We start from the raw sequence: 27,552 nt of genomic DNA, 5'->3' as shown, positions 1-27,552 counted from the left end.
TAGACACGTCCTGCTGTAGGGAAGGGGATTCCATTGCAATTTCGGGTGTATTTTTGGTATTTATGCTGGACACATCATTTCTGTTCAAGGTTGCGGGGGGAAATTGTAATTGGAGATTTGTGTATTTTTTGCTCGTTTGTTTGTTTGCAATCGCAACAAGAAATAACAAATAACAATAAAAACGTGTACATTTATTTTATTTTCAAAAAAAAAAAAACATACTTAATACATACATGTGTTCGTATGTATCTCCTCCGTATCATACCGAAATTGCTGGGGCCACGTAATGAGTCATTTGGCTTTAATGTCTGAATTTTAAAATTTCTTTAACAGATTGAATTCCACGATATGTGTGAGGTCTTAATCATTAAATAATAAATTTTTGTTTAACAGCCATGGTTGACAATGTCAAATTTATTGTTATACGAAAGATAAGATAGTAGGAAGTTTTGAATCAGTTGGAAAATAGTTCGCATTTGTTCGAAATGGTCAACATATCTAGAGAGAGTCTTAGCCTTAAATACCCGAGTGCATATGATTCATGGTTTGAGAGGCTCTTTAATTTTAATAAATTTAAAATCCAAACTTTTCCGATTGCGATGCCCACACTGAATATACCCAAGTCAGAAATCAGCACTAAAACCTTCAGAGGCAGGGTCATGTGTTCAAGACCGACGTGGTTCTGGCAAGAACAATTAGTTCATGCCGCAAAAGAATAGTGTGATTTTTTACGTTAATTGAAAATAGTTTTTCGGGAAATTCAAGTCATATAAAATTTGGTATTTTTTCCTCCGGAAAATACAGCTTCCCCAGATGGTCAGCCAAAAAATTAAATGAGTAAGCGCAAGGCTATATTGTATGAGACACAAAATCTGTATATGCAAAGCCCAGGCTAAAGTGGGAACCTGCTGATGTCTATTACCTTACGTATTTATTGATGCAATCGGAACCTCAATGCCATCAAATCGAAGTGGACTGCCTAAGATCACCAGAGGGTCCTTTCTTACAAAGAGTCATGTTCCTTCCTGTACACAAATAGACTGGTCGTCAGAAGAGCTATGATCCAGTGCTCCAGAGACACAATACGATTGGGACCACGTGGAGCAGTAAAAATGGAAGTGAAGTCTTTAAAACATCCAGGATAAATAGAGACAAAATTTCGACTTAAGAGTCGGCTTTGGAAAGCAGAAAAGTGTTTAAATAATGACTCTAGACTAACTGAGATTTGTCATTACAGGAAAAAACTTGATCCGTAGAGGGAGCTCAACCAAAGTCGAAAGTCACTCGTTTGTGAGCACAGCCCGGGTAGGTTATGTGTGAAATGGCAGGCTTCAGCTCGTCTTTGTAGATAGCCTTTATGCCATCTAAAAAGACAGCCTTCAGATCGTCTACAAGGGCAGCTTATGGCTCGTCTATACATACAGCTTCTAGCTTGTCTGTAGGAAGCCAGCTTATGACTCGTATGTAAGCACAGCCTTCGACTCATGCGCAAAGACCGCCTTCAGTACATTTATAAAGACAGCCATGCTCTCGTCCACATAGACAGCCAAGTGTCCATCTATAAGGACAGCCATCGTCTATAAAGAATATCTGTGGCTCGTCCATGAAGGCCTATAAGGCCTTCAGCTTGTCTACAAGGAGAGCCTAAGGTTTGGTCTACATAGACCACCTTCAACTCTTCTAAAAAGTAAGCTTTTGGTTCTCAAGCAAAAATAGTCTTCGGATCACTAATAAAGACAGCGGCTTGTTTATGAAGACTGCCTATGACTCGTCGATAATGACAGCCATTGTCTTGCCTATAAAAGCAGCCGCGGGCTCGTCTATAAAGACAGTCCATGAATCGTCTATAAAGACAGCCTATGGCTTGTCTATAAATAGAGCCATGAGTTCTGCTAAAAAGACAGTCATTGGCTCTTCTATAAAGACAACCATGAGCTCGTTCATAAAGACAACCATGGGCTTGCCTATATAGACAGACTGTCTTGCCTATAAAGACTGCCATGGGCTCGGCTATAAAGGCAGTAGGCAGAAGGTGCTCAAAGGACTTCAATAAAAGAACTCGAATAGTCCAAATAGACGATCTTCAAGGAGTTAAGTAGAAGGGCTTCAATATAGGGTATTTATACGACTTCATAGAAGGTCCTTAAAAGGCTTCAATAGGTCCTTATAAGGCTTGAATTTGCTTCAGTTTACGACTTCAAATGGCTCAATAGATGCCCTTAAAAAACTTAAGTACAAGGTCTTCACATGTTCCTACGAGGAACAACACCCAAATGTCAAGAAGCCGGTTTTTCTCCGCCAGGTTTTCAAACAGACTTCAATAGAAGGTGTTGAAAGGCCTCGAATGGCCCAAAAAGAGGACCTTCAAAGAGTTTCAATAGAAGGCCTTTAAAGGGCTTCAATATATGGTATTTACACGACTTTTTAGAAGTCCCTCAAGGGCTTCCAAAAAGGACTTTAAAAGGGCTTAAATAGAAGGCTTTTTCAGTTTACGGCATTCAAAGGATTTTCAAAGTCTTCAGTAAAAGACCCTTTTCTTCCGACCACCCGAATGTCAAGAATTCGGCTTCTCTCCGCCGATAGTCAGAGGGACAATACAGATGACAATTGTTAATATGGACTCAAAGGTTAGCTACACGAAAGGACATCGGATACTTTTTGAACAGGCTGATCCTGAGTAGAAAAATCTGAAATAGACGTTTGATCAAAAGGATATTGGAAACAAAATGGAGAAGTTGGCCGAAGATCCATTATCATTGTTATCTGATGAGAGGATCAAATCAGCGCGGCTTTGTCACTCCTAAAAAAATCCTGGAAAAATCTGACTCTAGAATGGCGCCCAACCTCCAAATCTAAGTGGGAGAAACACTCTTCACACTCATAGCCGAAGAGGTCTTCGCTGGGTCAGGCTTCCAAGGCGCCAATACAATTCTAGTTAGTTATACCCACATCTCCAAAATATATGAGCTGGTCTTGTAATCAAGGAGTCCATTGATGTTAAGGCGCATGGGAAAGCATCGTTTTTGTATGGCAAATATCCGACTTGGCCTGGCACCAGGACAGTAAAAGGAAAGAAGCTCCAGGTACTTCATATCATGCAGCTCTATCCTCACAATTGCAAAGTACATAAATTTCATGCATCCTTTCCAATACGGAAAAGTAAGTATCGTATTACAGCAGAGGAGGAGAGCGAAGATATGAAGATTGGAAAGAATCTTTCTGAACTTCCAGAACGAATTCCTTTCCATAAAGTCTGCAACAGCAGACTGAAGGCAGACTCGTTATATAAAGATGAGCTGACAAGAAGAGCTTATCTATAGAGACACTGTGCGAGTTCGTCCAACGAGAGTCCCAGAAAACTCTTCTATAGAGACTCCTTGTCAGCTCATCTGTAGATGAGCTCACTGTTAACTCGTCTATGGAGACTCGCCGTGGGTTCATCAAAAGAAACCCCATTTAACTGGTTGTCCATCAAGCTCTGTTGAGTTCCTGGCCATTATAACATTCCAGGTAACGAGACTGCAGACGAATTGGCCAGACTAGGATCCGAATCAACTACAATTGAAGTAGACAACTCGGTTAAACCACCACTGTGCCATTTCCTACAGGTTATTCACAGACATTACTCTGAGAGAATCCAACAAAAATGGCTGAACGAAATGGGATGCACCATCCCCAAAAGAATCTGGCCCATACTCTCAGAGAAGAGAACAAGCTCGCTGATGTCATTGTCAAAACCTGATTTAAAACTTGTGGTGGGTGTCATCACATGACCTGTCTTCTTTTTCAAACACTGACCCTATAGTAATCCTTTAATTAGCTAGAAGATTCAAGTGGCTAAAGACGACACGGCAAACTCCTCAGCCGTAGATCAAATTCTACACCTTTATCTTTTATCTTCACCTCTTCTACCAACCACTTTTTCCTCTTTTCTTAACATTATTTTAGGATGAACACAATGGACCTATAGGTCTCCGAGTGGAGCGGTTGCCATATGGTAACCTCGAGTCCTTTAACCTAACCTAACCTAACCTAACCTAAGTGGTCTAAAAAGCATCTCTTTAAATTACTCAATAATCCTTCCGTTTCAGCTCGTCTATAAAGCCTCCCCTTCAAACCTTTCAGCTGATCTATAATTAATGTACTACCCAAAGGCTTCCTTGAAACCGCTCATAAACATTTCCTTAATCTCGTCATCCTCAGAGCAGCAGACTTAACCTTGCCGTCACTTTTTTTGTTGATTTGCAACAAATAAATCCCTTAAGACCCTCCAAGTAACGAAACCTTGGCTATTAATTTGCCACACTCTTTCATCAACAGCCATTTACCTGCCACAATTACTTTATAATGAGGAGATTTTTCCAACACTTTCCATTAAATGGAATTACAGCAACAAAAAATAAGTGGAAAACATTTTTACATGCTCTGCAAAACAAAACACAAAAAGAAGAAGACGAAGAGAAGCAAAAAAACGCCACAGCAAATTATGTAAATCATGTAATGGTGCATCCAAAAGCGTTAGTTGGATGGATGGCATGGTGTTGTGATGTAAAAACAGCTTACAATTTTTATTTTCTCTCCCTCTCTTCCTCTCTGTCACTCTCTCACTACCCACCCTTCGTCTGCTTCTTGGATAATAGTTTTGTAATAATTTTCGTCATATTCAAATGTGATGAAGAAAAAACCCAAAACCATTTCATTTAAATCGTGTTAAGAGAAGTAAACACCGAACATGGATAACTCAAAAACAAAATTTTGAATATGAACTTTCTTTTGGCAGTACCACTCACCAACCAAAAAAAAACAAATAACAACACCAACAACTAAACTGGATTCCATGAACTAAAAACATGGCAAGGAAATGAGAGGAAAACAAATGCAATTAATTTTGAATTTTCAATTTGGAATTCATATTTCTTTCAATCCACAACAATATTGGAAAACATTTTTCAAATTTTTCATTCTTCATGGAATGGAAATTCGAAAAAACAAGCGTCAAAGAAATTCAATGCACTTCAATCAACAACAACACTCAAACCGCTCACCCGCTCGCTCACATAAGTAATGCGGTAATGCCACGATAATAATGATGATGAACACTGCTGCTGTCCCCCCTTTGCTACTGTTTGGGGGGTGGGAGATGAGGAACAGCTAACAGTTTGCCATCTATTTTTGTTTAATATTTAAATTATTTTCAAATATTTATGCATGTCTTTTTTGGCCTGTCTGTCAAAAGCATCCATCTCAAGAGAGTCATTTTGAAACGGAAAAACGTCATCAATACTCATCCGCATAATTTTTTATTGTTAGATTTTATGAATTGAACGTGAAATTATTTTTATTTCGGAAAAACGGATATTGTAGATTTTTTCTTGATTGGTCTTTAGCATTTAAGGAAGTTGCTGATAGATTGATTTGGAAATGGAAAATTTAGAAAAAAAAATTCATTAGCTAAAAGTCTTATTTTCGGATCATACATAAAGACCTCTTTCAGTTCGTCTGTAAAGACGCCTATCAGCTCGTTCCAATGAAAAGATCTTCGGATCTTCGGATGAGCAGACTTTCGACCTTCTAAGAGAAGACCTTTTAGACTTTTCAAGCTTTTGAGAGAAGATCCTTGAGTCTTCTAAGAGAAGACCCTTCAGTTTTCTGAGAGAAGACCCTTGAGTCTTTAATGAGAAGACTTTTTGGCCATCAAGAAGAAACTTTCTGGCCTTCGACCTTTGACCCTTGGATTTTCTTTAAAAAGACCTTTCGGTACACAATGAAGAAAATCCTTGAGTCTTCAATGAGAAGACCCTTGAGTCTTCAATGAGAAGACCATTGAGTCTTCAATGAGAAGACCATTGAGTCTTCTTGAGAGAAGACCTTCTGGCATTTGCTAAGAAGACATTCGAGTCTTCTATGAGAAGACCTTTTGACCTTCAAGGAGAAAGCTTTCTGTTCTTCTGTGAGATGACCTTCTGGCCATTTATGAGAAGACCTTGTGGCCTTTTATGAGAAGACCTTGTGGCCTTCTATGAGAAGACCTGCTGGCCTTCTATGATAAGACCTGCTGGCCTTTTATGAAAAGACCTGCTGTCCTGCTATGAAAAGACCTTCAGGCCTTCTATGAAAAGATCTGCTGGCATTCTATGCAAAGATCTGCTGGCCTTCTGTGTGAAGACCTTCTGACCTTCGCTGAGAAGACCTTCTGACCTTCTAGGAGAAGGCCTGCTGGCCTTCTAGGAGAAGACCTGCTGGCCTTCTATGAAAAAACATGCTGGCCTTTCATGAAATAACCTGCTAGCCTTCTATGAAAAGACCTGCTGCCCTTCTATGAAAAGTCCTTCTGTGGGAAGACCCTTCTGGTCTTCTACGAGAAGATCCTTTTGGTCTTCTACGAGAAGATCCTTTTGGTCTTCTACGAGAAGATCCTTCTACGAGAAGATCCTTCTGGTCTTCTTCGAGAAGATCCTTCTGGTCTTCTACGAGAAGATCCTTCTGCCCTTCTATGAGAAGGCCTTCTGCCCTTCTATGAGAAGGCCTTCTGCCCTTCTATGAGAAGGCCTTGTGGTCTTCTATGAGAAGACCCTTCTGGCCAGAAATAAGAAGACCCTTCGGTCTTCTATGTGAAGACCCTTCGGCATTCTACAAAAAGAGCCTTCGGTATTGAGTGTTTTATGACAAGATCCTTTAGTCTTCTATGAGAAGACCCTACGGCTTTCTCTGAGAAAACTTTCTGGACTTCTATGAGAAAACCATCTGGCCTTGTATGAAAATAATATCTGGTCTTTTATGAGAAGACGTTCTGTCCTCCTCTGACCTTTTATGAGAAGAACTTCTGGCCTTCTGTAAGAAAAACAGCCTCTGTTCTATGAGAAAACTTGCGGATTTTTTTGAGGAGACCTTCTGGTTTTTTTATAAGAAGATCTTTGGGTCTTCTATGAGGAGACATTCTGGTCTTCTATGGGAAGACCTTCCGGCCTTCGATGAGAAGACCATCCGGCCTTTTATGAAAAGACCATCCGGCCTTTTATGAGAAGACCTTCCGGCCTTCTATTATAAAGATTTTCGGCCTTCTATGACAAGACCTTTCGGCCTTTTATGAGAAAACCTTCCGGCCTTCGATGAGAAGACCTTCCGGCCTTCTATGAAAAGACCCTTCTGGTCTTCTATGAGAAGACTTTCGGGTCTTCTATGAGAAGACATTCTTGCCTTCGATTTGAGGACCTTTACAATTCTATGAGAATACCTGGAGACCTTCAATGAAATGATCTTCCCGCCTTCTATGGGAACACCTTCATATTTTCTATAAGAAGGCCTCCCGGCCTACTATGGGAAGACCTTCGGGTCTTCTATGAGAAAAGCTTTTGTCCTTCTGTGTGAATACCATCTGGCCTTCTGTGAGAAGACCTTTTGGTCTTCTGTGTAAAGACCGTTTTGGGTTTTCCATGAGAAGAGGTCTTCTTGGTCTTCTATGAGTTGAATTTTTTTGGGATCCTCCATGAGAAAACCTTTAGGTCTTCTATAGAAAAACGTTCTGGTCTTTTTTGAGGATACTTTTCGCTCTTCTCTGTAAAGGCCTTCTGATTTCCTTCGACGAGACCTTCTTTGAGAAGACTTTTCTTACCTTCTTAACTAAAAGAAGACTTTCTTGTCTTCTATGAGACAACCTTCGAGACTTCTGTGAGACTACTTTTTCCCTTCCAAAAAATGATTTTTTACCTTCTGAGAGAAGACTTTTGAACACATTGGGAGTATAAATGTGAAGGAAGTTTAACTTGCTTTTTTTAAATATTAACCATGCAAATCAGGTTAATTATTTAAAAACTTTTTGGCAATTTGTAAAAAAATAGGTCTAACCGACACTTTACAGTGATGACAGTAAAGTAAGGCTACAGTTACAACAATTATTATTTGCTAATGACTTGTTTTTGTTTTTTTTTTTTTTTGTTAAAAAGTGACACCTCATTTCAGCGGCAATTATCATTAAACCGTAGATGCCAAACGTAGAACGAACTTCTTCTTCGTTGAAGTTTTCTTATGGCCGGCCATAAATTGTCCGAAAAAAAATTCTCAGCATTTCAATCAAAGAATGTTCTTTGTTCGCTGGAATTCCCACAGATAATTTTGGTTGGTCACCAAAACAATTGAAAAACAAATGGAATCAAATGGAGAATACCCAGATAAGTTTGCTGAGTTTTTTTCTCTGCATTGCTTTGTTGTTTAATTTCTTTGCTTAATTTTATTTTAAGCTGTTAATGATTTTTTCCATCTGTTTCTTTTTTTTCTTCTGCGAATATTTGCGTCTATTTGCCGGAACAGTTTTTGGGGTCCGGTCATTTGTATAGTTGGGCTTGTTGTTGCTTAAGCTGTTATTTAATATTCAAAAAAATTAAAAAAAAAAAAAAAAAAAAAAAACCAAAAAAAAAGAAAAACTGAAAATAATGTTTGTTCTCTGTTATGACTTTTTTGTGTCTTATTTTTTGTCCACACAAATTAGCAATGTTTTTATAACCTCCCCGGATGGGAAATGGCGGGTAGGTCGAGTTTGTCGTTTGATTTGTAGTACCTCCCTTTTTTATAAATACTACGTTGGCTAAAATTTTTAAGTAGGGTCTGCTTGATTCGTGGCAACCAAACTCCATTCTCTGTTAAACGCTCCACATTGTAGGGGGCACAAGTGGCACCAGCTGAATCGTTTTACATCTGCGAAAAATGACATCAACATAGTTTTTTTTATTCAAAGTGATTTTTTTTGTTTAATTTCTTTCCAAAACGCAAAAAAAAAACTCCCACATTTGTATTGTTGTTGCAAAGAATTTCTTTCCACGACATATTGGGGCCAATTTTCACCAAAAGCCAAACTAAAATTTCCAAACAAAAGAAAAACCATTCAGCAAATGGAGAAAACAATTTCAGCGTCTAAATGGCCAGAATAATTTTCCACCACTCATTTGTTTACTTTTTATTGTTGTCGTTGTTGTTGTTGCCGGTAATTTAGTTTCGGCGATGGCCAAGATTAGAAGACGACAGACTAGTCGACGGAACACCCAAGCAACCAACCAACCCAACCAGACAATAAATAAATGGTCATAAATTTCAAATATTTTTTTGGAAAGTATTATTTTTGTTGTTGTTGTTGTTTTTGTTGTGGTTTTCAGAAATGGTCTAATTCGAATTACAATTATTCTTAAACTAAAATAAATTTTATTATTTTGATTTGTTGCTTTTGTTTTTGTAGCTGATTAAAGTATTTGGGTTAATATTTATCGGTTATATTAGATTGGGAGCTGGAGGTGTATCTGCGTGTGTGTGTGTGTGAGCCGTTTTGTGACGTTATTGTTTAGTTAATGTTCATTGTATTTATCATTTTCTAAAAATATTCTCATTAAAATTGACCAAGCCACACAAATAGAAAAAGAAGTAAACGGGGGTTTAAGTTCGGACGGACTGAACTTGTAATACCCTACAACATTATGTTTGGCAAAGTAAAATGAAATAATGAAAGGCCTAGAAAATTTTAACTTAGAATATCAAGCTGTTTTAATAGAAATATAAAAATAACCCAAACCCATCTATTTTTTTTGTAAATTGTGGCAGAAACCTCAAAAATATCGAAAATCAGGAGGGAGCTATATCATTTGGTGAACCTGAATCGAAATTTTTTCCAAGGTGAGAACAGACCTACCTACTAATTGTCAGGTTTCATTTAATTTGATTGGAAATTGTGGCCGAAATCTTCAAAATACCGAAAACCTGGAGGTACCGTTATGTAGAGGCTACACCAATTAGTGGACCTGTAACGAATATTTTTTGTAAGAAGAGAACAGACCTTTCAAGAACCCCAAAATTCAAGTTTCTGTTGATTTGATTGGAAATTGTGGCAGATACCTTTAAAATACCGAAACTCGGGAAATACCGTTATATGGGCGCTATATCATTAGTGGACCTAAATCGAACATTTTTTTGCAAGGGGGGAACAGACTTACCGAGATCCCCAATTGTATAGTTTCATCTGATTTTGTTGGAAATTGTGGCAGATACCTTCAAAATACCGAAAATCTGGGGGCACCGTTATATGGGGGCTACACCAATTAGTGGACCTGTAACGAATATTTTTTTGCAAGAAGAGAACGGATCATTCAAGAATCCCAAATGTCAAGTTTCAGTTGATTTGGTTGGAAATTGCGGCAGAAACCTTAAAGATACCTAATATCTGGAAGTGCCGTTATATGGGGGCTATACCAATTTGTGGACCTGCATCGAATAGTTTTTGCCGGGGGAGAACAGATCTACCAAGCACCTCAATTGTCAAGTTTCAGCTGATTTGGTTGGAATTTGTGGCAGAAAACTTCAAAATAACGACAATCTGGAGGCACCGTTATATGGGGTTTACACCAATTAGTGGACCTGAATCGAACATTTTTCTCAAGGTGTTTGTCAACTTTCATCTGACTTGGTTGGAAATTGTGGCAGAAACCTTCAAAATATCAAAAATCTAGAAGTGAAGTTATATGAGGGCTGTGTTAAGTAGTAGTCCTGTAGCGAATATTTTTGCCGGGGAAGAACGGACCTACCGAGAACCCCAATTGTCAAATTTTATGTAATTTGTTTGGAAATTGTGGCGGAAGCCTTAAAAATACCTACTTCTTACACATAAGTCTTCAAATCTTGAATTTTGAAATTGTCCGAGGAGAATATTAGTAAAACCATTGCAAAATGGAAGCACATCCAATGTTTCTGTCCCAAGCTATTTCAACGTCTCCACAGTAAACACTGGGAACCAACAGTGACCACAATATCAAATTTGAGATTTCCATCTATATCCCAAAACCTAACGGAACATTTTGTAGTAATTTGCATTTTTCGTACGATCATAGTAAGCCTATTTAAAACCAGCTCCTTCTCTCTACCACAGACACCAATATTGACATCGATATCAAATCCCTCCATTCCTTCACCTTCACTTATAGCATGCATTTTCAAAACAATTTCCATATCTCAACCTCAGAGTGACACTAATATCAAATTTCAGGATTACAGCTCTATAATATCCCCCATTACTAAATTTAGTACCATTTAGTACAATTATGGCACACATATCCAAAACAAGCTCCTTCTCTCAACTACAGATACCAACAGTGACATCCGTATCAAATTTCAGCTCTATCTCTTTACCCAATACCCAATTTAATACCACTTAATAGATTTCGTACAATTACATATTTCCAAAACACCCTCCAAATATCAATCCCAAATTCCCACATCAAATTTCAGGGTTTCAGCTTCATCCTTTGACCCAATACCCAATACAATTTCCATTGTAGTACTTTTCGTACAGTCTTAGTACGAATTTCCAAAAATCCAGCCTTATCACAAGCCTTCGCACCAAGACCGATCCTCGTGCTGGAGTTGTCGATATTGCCGATTTTCTGACCTAGGCAATTGATTAAAACCTGGACCCGAATATGTAATTTATTATTTCTTTAAGTGTTGACCATTTTTGGGTAGACCCGTTGATCCAATCTTGGTATAAATACAAGGTGGCGCCCAAGTAATCCTCCTATCAGAAAATGCTATAAATTTTACCATTGGCCCCTAATATCTTAATTACAGCCAAAAAAAAAAAAAAAAACATTGGAATGTCTGTCAAGCACATATGCATGTACAGGGTGGCGCAAAAGTAACCTTCCAATTTTTTGGCTGTAATTAAGACATTAGGGGCAAATAGTAAAATTTATAGCATTTTCTGATAGGTGGGTTACGTTTGTGCCACTTGTTTAAGAATGTAGTAAGTTTGAAGTCAGGCATTAACTTCTCTATTTTGATACCCTCCACCTTGGAAAGGAGGATATATTAACTTTGTCATTCCGTTTGTAACATTCTTAAATATTCGTCGTAGACCCCATAATGTATATACCTTCATAATCAGCATAAAATTCTAAGTCGATTTAACGATGTCCGTCTGTCTGTCCGTCTGTCTGTTGAAATAACGATACAGGCCACATTATTTGACGTAGAGCGCCAAAATTTAGCAGAATAATTTGTATTGTGTCTAGGATGGTTGGTATTGAAAATAACACATATCGGTCCACGTTTTGGTATTGGCCGCATATAACAGTACCTCCCGATAATCGGTAATTTGATGATTTTTGCCGCATTTTTTCATGGATTTGTCTAAAAATTGGTATTTGTTGGTCATAGTGGGTTCTAGCTCCGGTGGCGAAACATGTATAGGTCCACGTTTTGGTATAGCCCGCATATAACGGTACCTCCCGATATTCGGTATTTAGATGATTTCTGCCACATTTTTTATGGATTTGTCTAAAAATTAGTAGTTGTAGGTCATAATGGGTCCCAGTTCGTGTGGCGAAACATTGCATGTATAAGTCCACGTTTTGGTATAGCCCCCATATAGCGGTACCTACCGATATTCGGTATTTGATGATTTTTGTCACATTTTTTCACGTATTTATCTGAGAATTGGTATTTGTTGGTCATAATAGGTTCTAGCTCCGTTGGCGAAACATTGTATGTATAGGTCCACGCTTCGGTATAGCCCCCATATAACGGTATCTCCCGATATTCGGTATTTTGATGCTTTTTGTCAGATTTTTTACGGATTTGTCTAAAAATCGGAATTAGTTGGTCATAGTAGGTTCTAGCTCCGTTGGCGAAACATTGTATGTATAGGTCCACGTTTTTGTATAGCCCTATATAGCGGTACCTCCGATATTCGGTATTTTGATGATTTTTGCCACTTAAAATTGTGGGTCATAATTGGTTCTAATGTTTCCATTAACCTAAGGTGGAGGGTATTAAAAGTTCGGCCCGGCCGAACTTAATGTTTTTAACTAGGGGATTCTGGGCCAGTGGCCTGGAAACAAATTCGAGTAGGTTTGTTGGTCTAAAGTAATAGCAATTCCACGAAAATCTGCACGGAATATTTATAACAACGAAAGTAGGATGAACCTTTGTAATAATTCAATTGGGTTCCAAAGAGAAATGACCAAGGCTAAAGGTAAAATACCTAGCTAGAGGATAGGGCTGTCTATCTATAGAAAGCCTTCATAAGTTGTTCTGGATATGGGAGACCCTTTTTTAGATCTCGACAATTTTTTTTTTTTTCAAAAGTAAAACCTCCGCTGTTTACTTTTCTTTCCAACACAAGGTGGCCAAGTTGTACAATGTTTACAGCACCTCCAGCCACACATTTTTCTCCACTTATCTATGCGCATTGTTGTTGCTGTTGTGAACCCTAAAAGAAAGTGAAAATTGATATGGAATAGTGATGCCAAGACGGAGGCACATAAGAAGATTAATTGTCGTACTTCATCAGAGCCATCAGTTTGCAGTTCGCTGGCTGGCTGACTGGCTGAGCAACATCTGTGAAAGAAAAGGGCACGTGTGAGATTTTCTTTTGTTTTTGGTGTTTTCCGAGGGCATGAAAGTGAAATAAGCTGAAGGCCGGAGAAAGGATTTCTCATCAGCACCTACAAATGCGCACACATCTTCTATACCAAAACAATGCAAACAATTTTGTTTGGAAATTACTTTCTTTAAAAATAGGAAGTGGGAGGGGTGTAATTATAAATAGAGTGTTGAGGTTTTTATTTATTTTTTTTTATTTCGTAAATTAAATTCATTTAAAGAAGTACTTCTCTGGTTAAGTTCATAAACTATGGTATTTGGTATTAAAATGAAGCTATGGTACCATGTGTGAACTAAGTGGTATCATGAGATTGAAATAAGGAAAAAAATATGAAATATACTGTATTATAGAATAATAGAAAAAATCTCCAAAACATTTGCAGACAAAAGAGCTGTCTTTATGCAACAATGGAGGAAGTCCAAGCATTTAATCAATAAAAATTTTATAAACAATTTTATAAAAATTCAATATTCATTATTATTTAAATATTATTGGCCATTAATAATTTTTACTACACTTTTAACCTCTAGATATGTTTTATTTGCAGAAAACCCCACAGACAAAATATCCATTCATACACAAATACGATTTGGCCCTTTTGTCAATATTTGGCTATGACTCATATTTTAGAATGCCCATTTATTTGAATAATTTTTGGCATGAAAACCGAACTTCAAAAGCGAACACAAAACACAAACACAGAAAAAAACTGGTTACAAAAATGGCATGGCTCAAAGAGGAGGCCCATAAATTTGGTTTTTGTGGTCGATTTTGTATTCAGGTTACCAAATTATTTTTTTTTTTGTTTTAATTTTTTTATGTTTTCTGTTTCTTTGAACATCAATTCACGATTGTTGTTTTAGTTTTATTTTGCACGACCTTGTCATCATAAATTTCTATAGAAAACTTTCGTTCGGTTTAATTCCGATTGGAAAAAAAGAAGAAATGAAGAGAATACTTGATATAATACGAAGAAGATTTTATGGTCTTGTTTCTTAAAGAACAAGAGGTATTCTTAAAGTGGACCCATGGACCTTATTATAGATATAGGCCTAGGGATATTTCAATAGAAGGCCTAGAATTTTTTTCTTGCAAAAGGCCTAAAAGCATTATCATAGAACTTATAATAGAACGCCCAAAGACCTTCCCATAGAAGACCCAGAGACCGCCTCATCTCCCGTCTCCCCGTCTTCTCATAGAAGAAATAGAGTTCTTCTCAAAGAAGAACTAGAGTACTTCTCATAGAAGACCTAGAGGTCTTCTCATAGAAGAACTAAAGGTATTTTCGTAAAAAACCTAGACGTCTTCTCTTAGAAGACCTAGAGGTCTTCTCATAGAAGACCTAAAGGTCATCACATAGAAGACCTAGAGGTCTTCTCATAGAAGACCTAGAGGTCATCTCATAGAAGACCTAGAGGTCTTCTCATAGAAGACCTAGAGGTCTTCTCATAGAAGATCTAGAGGTCTTCTCATAGAAGACCTAGAGGTCTTCTCATAGAAGACCTAGAAGTCTTCTCATAGAAGACCTAGAAGTCTTCTCATAGAAGACCTAGAGGTCTTCTCATAGAAGACCTAGAGGTCTTCTCATAGAAGTCCTAGAGGTCTTCTCATAGAAGACCTAGAGGTCTTCTCATAGAAGACCTAGAGGTCTTCTCATAGAAGACCTAGAGGTCTTCTCATAGAAGACCTAGAGGTCTTCTCATAGAAGACCTAGAAGTCTTCTCATAGAAGACCTAGAGGTCTTCTCATAGAAGACCTAGAGGTCTTCTCATAGAAGACTTAGAGGTCTTCTCATAGAAGACCTAGAGGTTTTCTCATAGAAGAACCAGAGACTTTCTCATAGAAGAACCAAAGACTTTCTCATAGAAGACCTAGAGGACGGAAATCCTTCTTATAGAAGGCTTAAATAACTTCTCATAGAAGACCATGAGAATATTATCATTGAAAACCTAAAGATCTTCTTGTAGAAACCTTAGAGGTCTACTCATAGAAAACCTAGTGGTATTGGTTATTTTTATAGGAGATTTAAACGTTTTTTCATTGAAAAAATACACGACCTTTATAGGAGCTCTGGAGATCTTCTTATGGAAGACCTAGAGGTCTTCTCAAGGAAGACATCAAAATCTTCTCATAGAAGACCATACAAAATGGCTGAAGCCAGAACCTTAAAAATTTTGCGCAAGGGCTAGTCTTGATGAGTAGAAGTGTGATAAGGCTGGGTTTTGCAAAACTCGTACTAAAAGGGTGCGAAAGTACTAAAAATGGAATATTTTGTGTAGGATTAACGGAATCACCTAGAATTCTGAAAATTGGAATGAGAATCACTGATGAAATGTAGGATGAAGGGTTTTTGGAAATTCTATCTTTAAAGTTACGAAAACTTCTAAAATGGTACTAAACTTCTAAAATGGTACCATGTGCTATTATGTGAACGAAATTTGGTAAGAGAATCAAGGTTGGAAAGTAAATCTGATATATAAAGTTGGGTTTGGAAATGTGTACTAAGTGTGCGAACTGTTCTAAATTGTACAAAATTTGGTACAATTCCGTTTTGGGTGAATTGAAGAGCTGGAATTTTGAAATTCGGTTTTGGGGTCCCTGTTGCTAGTATTTTTGTGACAAAGGGGTAGTTTTGGAAATGTGTACTACAAGTGCACGAAAAGTTCTAAATGGTACTATATTGGTACAATTTGGTATTGGGGGAATAGATAGTGCCTTAAATCTGAAATTTGATATTAGGGTCGCTGTCCATGTGTAGCCTGGAAATATAGAGGTGGTTTCGGAAATATGTTCTATAAATGTACAAAAAGTACTGAATATTCCAATATTTGGTATTGGATGAACGAATAGAGCTGAAATCCTGAAATGTTGGAATGTGGAATTTAGATATGAGGGTGGTTTTAGAAATGTGTACAATATTTGTACGAAAAGTGCTAAAAAGTCCTAGATTTGGTATAGGATGAGCTGAAATCTTCAAAATTAATTTTGACGACTTTGTTGGTATCTGGAATTGAGATATGGATGTGGTTTTGGAAATGTCTACCAAAATTGTTCGAAAGATACTAAGTACTAATATTAAATTGTGTAAAGGAATATAGCTGGAATCCCGAAATTTTATATTAAGGTGGTTTTGGAAGTGTTTACTGTAATTGTACGAAAAGTACTAAATAGTACTTTATTTGGTATTGGGTGAAGGGATAAACCAAGAATCCCGAAATTTGATATGGATGTCACTGTTAATATCTGTGGTTGAAAAAAGGAGCTCGTTATGTATATGCGTACCATAATTGTACTAAATGGTACTAAAATTAGGTAATGGAGGAAATTACAGAGCTCAAAACCTGAAATTAGATTTTTTGGTCACTGTTGGTATCTAAGGTTGGATATGGAGATTGTTTTTAAAAATGCGTACTTTAACTGTACAAAAAGTACTAAATGTTACAAAGTTTGGTATTTGGTGAAGGGATAGGGCTGAAATCCCAAAATTTGATATTAATGTCTCTGTTGGTGGTTCTGCAAGTGCGTACTATAATTGTTCAAAAAGTACCAAATAGTACTAGTATTGCTCTTGATGTGTAGGATGGAGAAATGTAGATTGTTTTGGATATGCGTATTAAATGCTAATAAATTTGGTATTGGGTAAAGGAATAGAGCAGATATTGATATAGATGTCAATGTTGGCATCTGGAATTAAGATATGGAACTGTTTTTGGAAATTCATCCTATATTTGTACGAAAGGTAATAAATGTTACTTGAGTTGGTATTGGGTAAATGTTTAAAGCTCCAATCCCGAAATTTGATATTGAGGAAACTGCTGCTTTCTAGGGATTAAATATGGAGACTTTGAAAGAATTTTGGACAGAAAAATTTAATGTGGGTCCATTGTGTAATGGCTTTACTATTATCTTCCTCTGTAAACCTCAAAATAGAAGATTTTGAAGAAAGATTTTGAAAAAAGAGAAACTTGATTAATATATAAAACCTTGAAATTCGGATAATTTAGTACGATGTATGAGGTGTTGATTAAAAACTTTAGTCCAACTGAACAAGTTGTATATTTTAAGTACTTAAAAGGCCCAACACGAATCTAAAATTATAAATTCTTTAATTTTTTTCATTCTTGAATTCTAACCAGTAAAGAAAGTCCTAAAGTCGGGCGGGGCCGATTTTATGATAACCTACACCACTTTGCTAATTTAGTTGAACTCCACTTAATAATTAAAAGTTTTTATGGGAGAATTCAATCATACACGCTATGATTATAATTATAATTTAAAGTTCAAAGGACTAAATATGCCGAAGCATTTGTATCTTTTAAATTCGGACTTGTATTGCCCATTTAGTGCTAAATTAATTTGAGATCGGATAAAAATATATATGGGAACTATATCCAAATCTGAACCGATCTCGATAAAATTTGGCAAAGATATTTCTGTGCTGTATTTGATATATTTCTCTGAATATCGTTGTTACGGAGTGCATATTACGGCTGTGGGTAACAAATACAATAAATCGGATGAACAATATATATGGGAGCTATAACTATATCTGAACCGATCTTCACCAAATTTGGCATACTACCTTCTGGACTAAATTCGGTCGTATGTGCCAAATATTAGACGTTTGGTGCACAATAAATGGTAAATCGGACGAAGTTATATATGGGAGCTATATCCAAATCTGAACCGATCTTGATAAAATTTAGCAAAGGTATTTCTGAGCTGCATTTGATATATTTCCCCAAATATTGTTGTTACAGAGTGCATATTACGGCTGTGGAGGACAAAAATAACAAATCGGATGAACAATATATAGGGAGCTATAGCTATACCTGAACCGATTTCGATCAAATTTGGCATACTTATTTTCAGGCCTAATTTGGTTGTATATGCAAAATTCCATACTATTCGGGCTGATATTACACGTTTGGTGAACAATAAAAAGCAAATCGGACGAAGATATATATTGGAGCTATATCTAAATTTTTACCGATTATCTCCAATTTCAATAGGGTTCGTCCTTGGGCCAAACAAATGTTGTTTGCAAAATTTCATCTCAATCGAATAATAAATGCGACCTGCATTTTGTTCACAAGAATACATGGACAGACGGACGGCAGATCATCAATAGGAACTATGGGTCTATCTCGTTTCCTTTTGCCTGTTACAAACAAATGCACAAAGACATAATACCCTGACCACCTTGTGGTGTAGGGTATAAAAATATAAGATGGACTTTTTATTGACGAAACAGCGTACACTTGCTAGTTTTTTTATTAAAGTGTTTTAGTACCCAAGAAATGATGATCGTTAATAAAAACTCAAAATTAAATTTAACAAATAAATTTCCATTCACTTTTGTTTCCCCCCAAATTACCATAGCAAAACATTTAGTCCGAAGTTGTTTTTTGTTGTTCACATTTTGACCTACAAAAATAATTCTACTCTGGCAGTAGTGGAAAATCAAACATAAATTCTGAAAAACAAAAAATCATAATTTAACTACATCTGTTCATGGCAAACAATTACACATTTGACGGAGAGCAATTATTTCCAGCTGCATTCTAAATTTATAAACCAAAAGCAGAAAGAAAAAACGTTTTGCAGCAGAGGCAACAATTTCAGAATGAGTGATTATGTCGTCGTATTTTCTGCTGCTGCTGTAGGTCATTTTTTCAATGAAGTGCATTGCTGGAAAAAGAAGAGAGAGGAAAAATGCTCGACAAACGACTAGAACAACTTTCCGTTATGAATATTTAATAAGAACCGTTTTAACAATTTGCTACTGTTCTAAACTTAAAATATCTGAGAGAGAGAGGAGAAGGAGAGGGTATTGTTAAAAGTTGTTGTTTCTATAACTGCTACTGCCGGTAATAGAAAGGCAAAGGACGGCAGCGTTAATCACACCAGCAACAATGCTTGGCACACCTGTGATCTCAGCCTTTTAGATAGAAATTTTCAATAGATCACCAAATGATTGGGGAGAGGTGATGTAAACCGTTGCAACTTTGCAAATTAAATTTAAAATCGTGCACTTCCAATTATGGTCTACCTGTAGTTGGGGAGCAGCTACATGGGTTACCTTATCCAACAGGTGGATACAATTTTGCTCTTTGTAAAATTATTTATGGAATGAGAAATAAATACCCACTGGGGTATTCAGACTTACCTTTCAATTATCCTATTTTGGATTTTGGAATGAACAAGGAAATCTGTAAAAGAAAAAAAAAAACAAAAATCAGTAAAAAATTAGACATAAGAAGGTACATCTACAGAATCTAGAGGTTAAATATTTTAAAAAGGATTAAAAGGCAGATATTTTCTCTCATAAGGCCAGAAGGTATTCTCATAGAAGGCCAGAAAGTATTCTCTTAGAAAATCAGAAGGTTAGAAGTAGTCTTCTCGTAGGAGGTTAGAGGATCTCCTCGAGGAGATTGGGTCTCATAAGAGACCCAGAGCTCCTCTCTTAGAAGAACCCGAAGATCTTCTCATAGAAGACCCTGAATGTCTTCCCAAAAAGACCGCGACGGTCTTCTCATAGAAGAATGTAAAGTCTTCTCCTAGAAGATCTGAAGGTCTCCTCCTACCAGAGTTGAAGGTTTTTCGGAGAAGACTGAAAGTTCTTCTCATAGAAGAGCTTAAGGTCTTCACCTAGAAGAGCTTAAGGTCTTCGCCTAGAAGAGCTTAAGGTCTTCACCTAGAAGAGCTTAAGGTCTTCGCCTAGAAGAGCTTAAGGTCTTCACCTAGAAGAGCTTAAGGTCTTCGCCTAGAAGAGCTTAAGGTCTTCACCTAGAAGAGCTTAAGGTCTTCGCCTAGAAGAGCTTAAGGTCTTCACCTAGAAGAGCTTAAAGTCTTCACCTAGAAGAGCTTAAGGTCTTCACCTAGAAGAGCTTAAGGTCTTCACCTAGAAGAGCTTAAGGTCTTCATCATGAAGCGCTTAAGGTCTTCACCTAGAAGAGCTTAAGGTCTTCACCTAGAAGAGCTTAAGGTCTTCACCTAGAAGAGCTTAAGGTCTTCACCTAGAAGAGCTTAAGGTCTTCACCTAGATGAGCTTAAGGTCTTCACCTAGATGAGCTTAAGGTCTTCACCTAGATGAGCTTAAGGTCTTCACCTAGATGAGCTTAAGGTCTTCACCTAGATGAGCTTAAGGTCTTCACCTAGATGAGCTTAAGGTCTTCACCTAGAAGAGCTGAAGGTCTTCACCTAGAAGAGCTGAAGGTCTTCACCTAGAAGAGCTGAAGGTCTTCACCTAGAAGAGCTGAAGGTCTTCACCTAGAACAGCTGAAGGTCTTCACCTAGAAGAGCTTAAGGTATTCACCTAGAAGAGCTGGAGGTCTTCACCTAGAAGAGCTGAAGGTCTTCACCTAGAAGAGCTGAAGGTCTTCACCTACAAGAGCTGAAGGTCTTCACCTGGAAGAGCTTAAGGTCTTCACCTAGAAGAAGCTGTTCTCATAGAAGACTGGAAGTTGTTCTCATAGAAGACTGGAAGTTGTTCTCATAGAAGACTGGAAGCCAAAAGTCTTCTTATATGAAGAGATGAAGGTCTCCTCCAAGAAGGTCAGGTGGTCTTTTTATAGAAGACCTCGGAGGTCTTCTCATAAAAGACCCCGAAGGTCTTCTCATAGAAGACCTCGAAGATCTGCTCATAGAAGACCTCGAAGGTCTGCTCATAGAATATCCCGAAGGTCTTCTCATATAGCACCTGACGGTGTATTCACTTAAGGTACCCCTACTCGTCAGTTCCAAAAATTTTATTTTTTGTTTTTTGAAATATTTTAACAAGGCTGTCATCGCATTTTCTTGCAAAAACTGATTATATTTTCCGAAAATAAGCAGTTGTCAGCCTCATGGCTGACATTCCAAATCGCTTATAGCTTGTCCAGGGGTTTTATGGCAATGCTACATTCTTTTTATTGATGCCATATGCGGTGCTTGCGTTCTTAGCTTGTGGGTGTTCATTTTTCCCAGCCCCACCCTCTGGCTATGTGCGGTGCTGTAACGTCGAGACCTTAATTTGATTTTGGCCACCGAACCTCAAATATGGCTGGGGCAAATAGAGACGAAAAAAAGTAGACTAGAGCCAAAAACAAAAACAAGACTGAATGAATGGAAATGACATACTGACAAATAGTCAAAATGTCTGTCTATTTGGCGCAGGGGGGAATGAATGAACGAACTGCTTACCTTTTCGAACATGCAAACGTCGTCCGCGTCGTTCGTTTGTTGTCCAACGACGTAATTAGAAAATTATATGTTGTTGTGTATGGCTGGATGGATGAATGAGTGGCATGGAATGGAATGCTTGTAGATGGTCAAATATTTTGGGTCACATTGTCCGAACACCTACACAACCATAAAATACGTTTGTGTGTGTGTGTGCATGTAACGAATGCTCATATTTTACATGCCAAATATATACACTCATGTGAGTATTTCCATCGCAGTTTTGGTTTGGGTAGGTTATTCGGTTTATTTTGGTTTTCGAATTGACCCCAATAACTGTTCCACTTAGCTTGAATCCATGGCATTACCATAATCTTGAATTAATCGAAATAGGTTTCTCCTAATCGCTTCCCCTCTTTAGATGGTGGGATAAAGTAATTTAATCGGTGATTAACATTGTTTGATTGACATTAATTGAAAATAAATGGATTCAAAGAAGAAGCAACTGGGAAGGAAGGAAAAAACCTGTAAGGAAAAGTCCAAAGTCGGGCGGGGCCGACTATATGATACCCGACACCACTATGCATATTTAGTAGAGCTCCCGTAACAAAAGAATATATTTGAAGTAGTTCATATCACCTATCAACATTTGGTTTTAGAGCAGTTATAGTTTGGTTTCAGAGGGAACTAATGTATGGGAGGCATCTCCAATTCTGAATCGATTTTCACTAAATTTGACGGAGACGTTTTCATCTTTTATACCAAATAACATTGCTATAGAGTGCATGATATCACTTCGAGAAGGATTTTATTAAAAATGTTTATTATATCGGAGCAGAGTGCCACTAAATGGAAACGTACGTCCCGAAATTCACTCCATTTGGGCTGATATTAACCACTATTTGCATTATAAACCTGAAATCGGATTAAGGATATATATGACAGCTATATTCAAATCTGAGCCGATCTCAAAAAAAATTGGCTATGACATTTCCGAGCTCTATAAGATGTCTTGTACCAAATTTCATTTTTGTCGAATGCGTATTACGAATGTTAGGGATTTAAAGACAAAATCGGATGAAGCATATATATGAGAGCTATATGTGAACCGATTTTCTCCAAATTTGATGTACCGTCTTCTAGACTAAATTCGGTCAGAAGAAAGCACAGGTCAGGTCATTTGTATTGATATTGGCCATTTGGTGCACAATTAACCCGAAATCGGTTGAAGATATATATGGGAGCTATATCCAAATCTGAACCGACCTCGATAAAATTTGGCAGAGGTATTTCTGGGATGTATCTGATATATGGTACCAAAAACCATTCTTGTGGAGTGCATATTACGAATGTGAGGGACTTAAACACCAAATCCGATGGAGTGTATATTTGAGAGCTAAAGCTATATTTGAACCGATTTTGATGCCTTTTTGTTACAGAAGAAATATGGAAAAAAATTGTTTAGAAAAACACTATTTAGTGTGAAATCTGAAATCTCTACCTAAGAGATTCAGAACTTACTAGTCAGTAGTTCTCATGTGGAGATATTGGAAATTGTACGTCAGAAGTCCGTGAGGACTGTTACCATTTAATTCTCTTTTCTAGAACTTTTTACTGGATTTCATGACTGGTTGAATGTTAAGCGAAGTTAAAAAGTATCAGTCGGTTTTGCCCAACAGGTGTATGCCTCAGTCAATATTCGATTATAATTTTATTTAAATATATTTTGACTTCTATTATGATTATTCAAATTGTTGAGTCTCTATGAAGTAGGTTCTTAAAGAATGGGCGAATATTGTCCATTTCGTATCGAACCAAGATAAATGGAGGATATTGGTTACTTCCTTCAAATTATATGAGATATGTGATAATTTTTAGAAAATACTAAAATGTGCGGAGGTACATCTTCGCATAGATCTTGTGTTGTTGTTGTATGTATGAAGAGAGTTGGAAGCTTATTTCGCCTTCTTTGGGCGTTTAATTTTTCAAAGCTTTGAGCCCTTTGTGTGGGAGATACCAGAAGGAATGGTCCGATCTCTTGCATCTTTATAACAGATCTTGTGTTGATAGAAATATTGAGATGTACCAAGTCTGAATGGAATCGGATGTTAATTTTGGGTTTTATGAGCTTCATGGAAATTCACAATTTTTACCATTTGTGGGGGAGGTATCAGAAGGAGTGGACCGATATATCCCATAGGAACATTATTCACCGAAGTTGTTTCAAATTTCGTATTTAGAATTCGTAATGGGTACTACAGCCTATAAAAAAATTGCGTATGCAGGTTCACGTCTTCGTATAGCCTTCAAATAACGTTACCTCCCAATATTCGGTATTTTGATTATTTTAGCAACATTATTTACCGGAGTTGTTTCAAATTTTGTATTTAGAGTTGGTAATGGGAACTACAGTCCAAGCCACATGGGAAATTGTCTATGCGGGTTCAGGTTTTTGTATGGGCCCCTTATATCGGTACCTCCCTATATTCAGTATTTTAAAGATTTTAGGTACAATATTCAACGAAATTGTTTGAAGTGTCGTATTTGAAGTTCCTAATCGGTACTACAGCCTGTGACAGAAAACCGCCTATTCATGTCCAGGTATAGGTGAAGGTATAGCCCCGATATAAAGGTGCCTTCCTATATTCGGTATTTTGATAATCTTAGCTAAATTATTCACCGGATTTTTGTTTATTAAGTTCCGAATTTGAATATTCAAAAAAGCTTATGACAAAAGTTGTAGGTCCACTTCTTCATATAGACCCCAATATAATGGCTATATTAGGTTTTTAACAGAATTTTTAAGGGATGGTGGAGGGTGTTCAATGTTCAACCCGGACGAACTTACTGTTTTTTTTTTACTTGTTAATACCAAAAGTCGATTGATCAACAGTGGACTTACTTATCCCTACTCTGGTAAGTCGTTGGAGAGCGTAGTTACAATTATAGAGCGAACGTTAATGAAATTTTCGTAGCCAATCAATGAGACGTGAGAACACGGTAGCATTGCGTGAAGAAGTATAAATTATGGACCTTCCTTGTATTTGCATCTTTAGCTTCATATGGGGTCCTTGATAACCGAAAAAGAAGTTCAATACAGCGACTATTGTGCACTTTTATTGTGTAATATCAGCCCGAATAGTATGGAATTTTGCACATACAACCAAATTAGGCCTGAAAATAAGTATGCCAAATTTGATCGAAATCGGTTCAGATATAGCTATAGCTCCCATATAGATTGTTCATCGGATTTGTTATTTTTGTCCTCCGCAGCCGTAATATGCACTCTGTAACAACAATATTTTGGGAAATGTATCAAATACAACTCAGAAATACCTTTGCTAAATTTTATCGAGATCGGTTCAGATTTGGATATATCTCCCATATATAACTTCGTCCGATTTACCTTTGATTGTGTACCAAACGTCTAATATTTGCCCAAATTGGATGAAATTTGGCACTTATGACCGAATTGAGTCTAGAAGCTAGTGTGTCAAATTTGGTGAAGATCGGTTCAGATATAGCTATAGCTCCCATATATACTCTTCTTTCGAATTAATTCGCTGACTTTAGATGCGTTGTAGGCTAATTTTTGATAGAAAAATTGATACATCTCAGATCACTTCGTCCATCTTAAATAGAAAATTGGAAATTTTATCTAAGAAAGGTATTTCCTAAATCCTAAATCTGTCCTTATTTACAGGGAACAACATATCTAATATGTGAATTTTTTGTCTCTCAGTTTTTTTCTTGCAGAGCATTTTATGATCATCTAAAGTACTTGATTAATTTGTTTCGAAATAAGAGAACTTTTGTTACAAACTTTTAACTACTTTTAGCAAAAACCAAAACAAATTTAAAACACCTAAGCTTTATTTTTCGAAATTTCCCAGCGGGTGTCATGCAACGCTTCGACGCCAACAAAATACGATTTAGTGTAACTAACAACCGGCAGCCTCAATGTTTGCGGTAGTCAGACGGCGTGCATGCGTAGTAGCAATTGGGAAATGTCAGAAAGGCGTGAAAAGCAGATTGGAAACCAGGCAACAGAAGAAGAAAAAAGAAATCAACAAAGTACTCAAAGAAACACGAAGAAAACAAAAAAAAAGCGCCATCAATGCGTTCAGCCATGATCTTGAAACGTTGATAGTTTGAAAATGAAAAAAAAAAAAAAAAAACAAATCAGTAGCTCGCTCTCTTTCCAAACTATCTGTGGTGCAACCGCACTAACTGATCATCGCACCCAGTTGATGTGGTGGGCAATTTGCTACAGCACACTTGGAAGCGAAAATAGAAAAAAAGAAAGAAATGTTGCTTGTTTAAGCTTCCCTAAACAAGCCAGATAGATAGATCTATCCGATATGTGTTGTCAGTTGTTCCACAATTTAATTTAGCCATACGTACGTTGCGGGGCACTGCAACCAAACAAATGATGGCAAATGTGGCACTGAAAAGCCTTGTTAAACTTGATCATAGCCTCGATCGGGGTCACATAATGCTGTGGCTTTCAGTTTTCCTTTGTCTGGTGTTTCCAGGCACTATGATGTCGATTTAAGTCGCCAACGAAACGTGGAAGATCATTGAAGTTATAAAACATGAATGGCACACCAAGTTTAATTAAATAATTTAATATTTTTTTTTTAATTTAATATTTTTTATTTTATGGTACGTGCCACAAGCTCAATCTGATTAAAAGCACTGGCAATTATATGGATCATGTGAAGAAAAGATGTTTTTTTCTATATTTTCATATGTATAGCAATGTGTTGCATAAGTTTCAAGCTTTCCATTCGACAATCTAAAAAAAAAACATCTCCGTGAATGGAAATTTTAGAATCGAGAATTAAATTCGTATTTTTTCAATCAAACGATTAACAATGCACAGTATAATGAACAACCAGGGAGGAAAAGTCAAAAGTCGGGTGGGGCCGACCCTACCTGATACCCTACACCAATATGCATATTCCGTAACAAAAGAATTTATTTGAAGTAGGTCATACCACCTGCAGTTTGGCTTCAAGAGAAACTAATATACGGGAGGCATATGCAATTCTGAATCGATTTTCACTAAATTTGACGGAGACATTTTTATCTTTTATGCCAAATAACATTGCTATAGAGTGCATGATATCACTTCGAGAGGGATTATATTAAAACAAGTAAAAAATCATTAAGTTCGGCAGGGCCAAACTTTTAATACCCTCCACCTTAGGGTAAAGGAAACATTAGAAGAAATGTGACAACAGCCATTAAAATGCCGAATGTTGAGAGGTATCGTTATATGGGGGCTACACCAAATCGTGGACCTACACATGCAATGTTTCGCCAACGGAGCTAGAACCCATTATAACCTACAACTACCAATTTTCAGAGAAATCCGTGAAAAAAAATATATCAAATATCAAAAATAATCAAAATACCGAATATCGGGAGGTACCTTTATATGGGGGCTATACCAAAACGTGGATCTATACATGCAATGTTTTGCCACACGTACAGGGACCCGTTATGACCTACAAATACCAATTTTCAGACAAATCCGTGAAAAAATGTGGCATAAATCATCAAAATACGGAATATCGGGAGGTACCGTTATGTGGGGACTATACCAGAACGTGGACCGATATATCTCATTTTCAATACCAACCATCCTAGACACAATACAAATTGCTCTGCTAAATTTTGGCGCTCTACGTCAAATAATGTGGGCTGTATCGTGATTTCAACAGACGGACAGACGACTTAGAATTTTATGCTGTTTATATATATATACTTTATGGGGTCTACGACGAATATTTAAGGATGTTACAAACGGGATAACAAAGTTAATATACCCTCCTTTCCAAGGTGGAGGGTATAAAAATATATATCGGAGCCAAGTTCCACACTTTTGAAAATTACGTCGCGAAATTCACCTCATTTGGACTGATAAGCCATTATTTGCACAATAAATCTGAAATCGGATTAAGGAT

At 37.1% G+C, this 27,552-nt stretch overlaps 1 protein-coding gene across 1 annotated transcript in view; it reads right to left on the bottom strand.

The window, feature by feature from the left end:
* The window catches only part of LOC101888767 (probable serine/threonine-protein kinase DDB_G0272254), a 136,145-nt gene that overhangs the window by 58,296 nt on the left and 50,297 nt on the right, over positions 1–27,552 (bottom strand). The window contains exon 3 of the mRNA XM_005183632.4: positions 19,587–19,629. The gene's annotated coding sequence lies outside the window, so the exon portion shown is untranslated. The remainder of the gene's footprint in view (positions 1–19,586; positions 19,630–27,552) is intronic.

This window comes from Musca domestica, unplaced genomic scaffold (genome assembly GCF_030504385.1).
Source record: "Musca domestica strain aabys unplaced genomic scaffold, Musca_domestica.polishedcontigs.V.1.1 14, whole genome shotgun sequence".
NCBI lineage: Eukaryota > Metazoa > Arthropoda > Insecta > Diptera > Muscidae > Musca > Musca domestica.
This window is presented reverse-complemented; position numbering and strand designations above follow the sequence as displayed.